The following is a 4,455-nucleotide window of genomic DNA, read 5'->3' as shown; positions in this document are numbered from 1 at the left end:
AGCTGATCCAGCACAGGTCAATGTGTGTTTTATGGGTGAAGCTGCCCTTGTGTTTGCTTTTCTGTTTTCTAAAAGAGCGGTGAGAACTCAGGTGTGAAAATGGCTTCTATTTATTGATGGTGCTGCTAGAAAGATGATTTACTCAAAATAAAAAGCATATTTCCTCGCCCCGGCAATTTCCCTTTTGTGTTTTCTCGGGTCATCTTTTTTTCTCTTTTCCCAATCCCCTCTGGGCATCCTTCTCCAAACCTATCCTGTCAGAAATATGGATTCCTACTTAAACCTTCAAAACTTAAAGCACAGGCGATGGATTCCAACAAGACAAATTGTCAAACCACAGGAAAATGAAGTTTCAAGCCACTCTGTGTTGTCTTTTCCCCTCCTGCTGGATGCCTTTTTTTGGGACCAGAAGGTTTAAACATTGAGCATCATTCCCGCTTGTCCCAGTCCTTTTCCTTCCCCTGGGATGCACCAGTCAACCACTGGGGCTCGGATTTGTTTTGGCAAGTGTTGAGGCTGGTGCAGGGAGATTTGGGGTTATTTGGGGCAGTCTGGGAGCGCTTGGTGTGCTCCACTGGAGAGGATTTTTCCCGAGGCTCCCTGCCCCGAGCGTGCGGGGGAAGCTCCCGGGGGGTGACGTGTGCTCACAGCTCCCTGCGCTGGCTTGGGGCTTCCAACTGTGCCAGAAGAATAAAGCTGTTCAGAAAGGGAAAATTAAGGATGCAGTGCTGCTTGTAAGTCTTTAATATTGATCTGCTTTTCTCTGGGGGAGTTTCTGTGAGGAAAACAGGCTTGGGAGGAAAGATGATTTCGTTTCGTTTCTTGTGACGGTTTCAGCTTGGCTGCTGACAGCCTTGCTATTATCCTGGGTGTCCTTCCTGTTGTCGTGAAAATGACTCACTTGGGATTTGTTTTCTTCCAAAATTCCTTGTTCTGTGCTGCCTAAGGTGTCTCCAGGTACTGCCATGTATTTCTTAAAACCCCACATTTCCACCTCAGCTTCCCTGGCTTGGGGCTGTCTGGCTGCTGAGGCGTTTCTGGTTAAGTCCTGGCTGGTTTAGCTGAATGCAAAAGTGTATCTGGAATTTGGTGTGAATCTTTTCCTCAAAAGATCCCTTCTGGACAGGGGGATTTGCTTGTGGCTTGTTTTATTTTTCTTAACATCTGCAGGGGTGTTCTTGTGTTTGTTTTTGTTGGGTTTTTCAACTCCCAAATACTCCCAACTCCTCCCAAATACTCTCAGGCTCTTTATTTTCTCTCTTTTGCTTGACTTGGTGTTGCTGCAACCTTTTAAAACCCAGGTGTGCAGACAGAGAAGTGGTTTGGAGCTGCTCAGTAATTGTTTGACACTTTGGATTTGGCTGAGGTGTTGCCAATGTTTGTTTTTCCAGCTCCCCTGGAAGGTACACGTGGGATAATGGCGCTTGTTTGTGGTTTGTGAACTTAATTCAGTTTTATTGGATTTTGGAGTGTGAAAACATTGCATATTTATATAATCCCAGCAAAACAAAGCAAGCACAGCAGCAAAAATTTGCCTCAAAATATCCAAAATGGGATCCTTCACAGCCTTAAAGGTGTGGAGTCACAGGCATGGCATTGCTGATGGATTCCTGCTTTTATTCATCCATTTCTACAGATTTATGGCCTCTTTGGTTCTTGGCTTTTTATGGGAAGTGCTTGTAATTGTCATCAGATTCCCATTAAAATATCAATAATTGGTCACAGAACAGCTTCAGAAAATGCCTATTTCCCAACTGTGAGACTGAGTCTCACTAACACCAGGAATGTGGGATTTTTTTTTCCCCCCATGAGAAATGAGTATCCAGAGACAAAAACTTAAATATTTAATAGTAGTCTTTGCTAAAAGTGATTCATTTTTTCAGTGCCTCTCTCTCTCTTTCTCTGCTGAGAGAATTCCTTTTTTCACTACCTAGTTATGATGATGGACAGGAGATGCTCTTGGATGGTGTAAAAATCTTTCTCCTGGCTCAGGGAATGGAGTGAACCTTGAAAAGCTGGGGTGGTTTTGAAGCTGCTGTAGAACATTTCTCTTCCACGAGGAGGATTTGATACCGAAACCACATTTTGTTACACGTTCAATAACCCCAAAGGCCTCCAACACCTTTTGGCAGTACAAAATATTCCCAAATTTGCTGAGATCCTGTTCCTATGGCAGCATTTTCCAGTCAGCAAAAGATGTTGTGGCAGCTTCTGAGCTGAAGACCTGTGCTTCTGAGGGGTGGAAGTTGAATTTCAAAGTCACACTGATACCCAGGAATCATCCTGGCTACTAAATTATTCCCCCACTTAGCAAAGGCTGAGCAGGAGAGCGTTCTCTGGATTGGGGTAACTGGGTTAGGGAGTATTTTTAGCCGAGCTGTTACCAGAAGTCAGGTTTTTCTGCAGCTGTAATCTCTTTTCTGCCTGCACAGCCCTCCTGCACTGCTCCATGCTCTGTATTTAGGCCAGCAGGGAGATGGGGGCAATGCTGCTACTTCTCACAGGGCTTGGTCCTGTGGTTCACTGGGTGAGGATCTGTGCCCTTTTTTGTTCCTGCACCCCGCTGTCATATCCATCCTCTACTTCTCTCTCCCTTTACATCTCCTTTTATTTTGCATTTCTATTCTCCCTCTCTCCTTTATTACTTATCCCCCCCTCTCCCCTTTTATCTTGCATTTTGCTTGGTTTTCTCCTCTCAGGACCTCTCCCTATGCTTTTTGTATTTTCTTCCCGCTTTCTGGCTCACCCATAAATACCCAGTGGAAAACTGCTGTCACTTGGCTTGATTATTTCTCACTTTATGGTATCTCTCACAATTTAACTTCAAAGCAAAACAGTTCAGCGCTGCAAACGAATCTTAAAAGCAGAGTTAATCTCACTACATGGGAGCGTGTGCAGGAACATTTTCCTGGAGAAAAATGTTTGCTTATGTTGGTGATAGAGGATTTATTCTCTCCGTGGCTTGCTTTGTGTGCGGCCCAGATTTTCTGAGTATTGTGGAGTAAACTCAGCCATAAACTTCAAACAAAGCTGTTGCCAGCACAAAAAACTTATTTATGTGCCTTGTGTGATGCTGGAGCTGTGGGGCTGTGCAGGAGGAAGGTGGGAATGCTGGGGGAAAATGGGAGCCCCTGAGGTGGTTTTATGGCTGGGTGTGTGCCAGAACGGGTCAGAGCGAATCACTAAATACGGGATTCGTGTTTTCCTTAAAATGAACCATTCTTTGTTGTTCTGTAGTAAATCCATGTGCTATTTCACCAAAAGCAGTGCTAGATAAACATAGAATTGCTCCTGGTGCTGCTGTTAATCCATTATCCTCAGCAGAGCTTGGATTTGGGCTGTTTGGGATGCAAACTTTGTATGGAACTGAAAAAACCTGGATTTGACTTCCCAGTGACCTCAAGCATCGGCTCCCTGTTTGTGCAGTGGAAATACTCCTTGCTTTTCTCTGATCTGTTGTAGGTTTGGAGGTTTGAATTCCAGATATTTCAGATTTTTGGGACTGTGAGAGCTGCTTGTGCCCGCTTCAGGCTGGTGTTGAGAAAGTCATTTGGGGTTCTCTGCAAGGTGAGAGCCCGAGAGCTGCAGCAGCCGTGGTGCTGCCAGTGGAGGTGGGAATTCAGAGCACATTGTCCTGTCCTGGAGTGGTGGAGAGAGGCACCTGCAGTGCTTGGGACCTGGAGCCCCTTGTTGGTGTGTTGGTTTTTGTTTGGTTTGTTTTTTTTCCCTTAAAACATTACCAAATGCTGAGGGGGGCTGGAGGCTGAAGTCCTGCAGAACGGCTTGTGGCTTATCAAGAAGAGGAAGTGCTTATGTTAATCAAAAAAAATAGGTTATTAAATCATCCTGTTAATGATTATTTGCACCCAGTTAATGATGATTTGCACCTCCTTATCCCCTGCTAGTTGCCAGCTCAGTGTCTTGCAGGTTTGGCTTTGTTTCTGCTGTAGAAAAATCAGAATAAGAGGCAGGGTTTACATAAGAGCCAGCAGGTGCTGTGTTTACAGGGCTGTCATTTTACAGGTCGTGGTGCTTCCCTCCTCTTCCCTGTCCTGGTGTGTCAGGAAGCAGCAGCAGAGCTTTCACTCATGGCTGGAAGAGTTTAACAGGATCAGAGCCTCTGGAGCTGGGAGGGAACGGGGCTGCTCTCTGCTCTGGGAAAAGTGCTCAGGCAACGCACTGCTAAAGCTGCTGATGGAATTACTGCCAGATAATTCCGGCCTGTTTGGGGATAATTTAGCAGAAAGTGGGGCTGCTCTGCTGATCTCATTGCTGTGCTGTAGGAGATGAGCTCTCTGCAGGCTGTAATGCCTTGCTTGCTGCAGGGAGAGCACAGGAAGGGTTATGAGCCAGAAAATCTGTTCTTGCTCATAAAAAGCCCCCCCAAAAATTACCAAAGAAAGTCCAAGCAGCTCTTTGTCCTTACTGAGTTCCCAGGATGGGGGTGTGTTTTGT

The sequence above is a fragment of the Corvus brachyrhynchos genome, unplaced genomic scaffold (genome assembly GCF_000691975.1).
Source record: "Corvus brachyrhynchos isolate BGI_N302 unplaced genomic scaffold, ASM69197v1 scaffold45, whole genome shotgun sequence".
NCBI lineage: Eukaryota > Metazoa > Chordata > Aves > Passeriformes > Corvidae > Corvus > Corvus brachyrhynchos.
The sequence above is the reverse complement of the archived record's forward strand: the minus strand, read 5'-3'. Positions refer to the sequence as shown.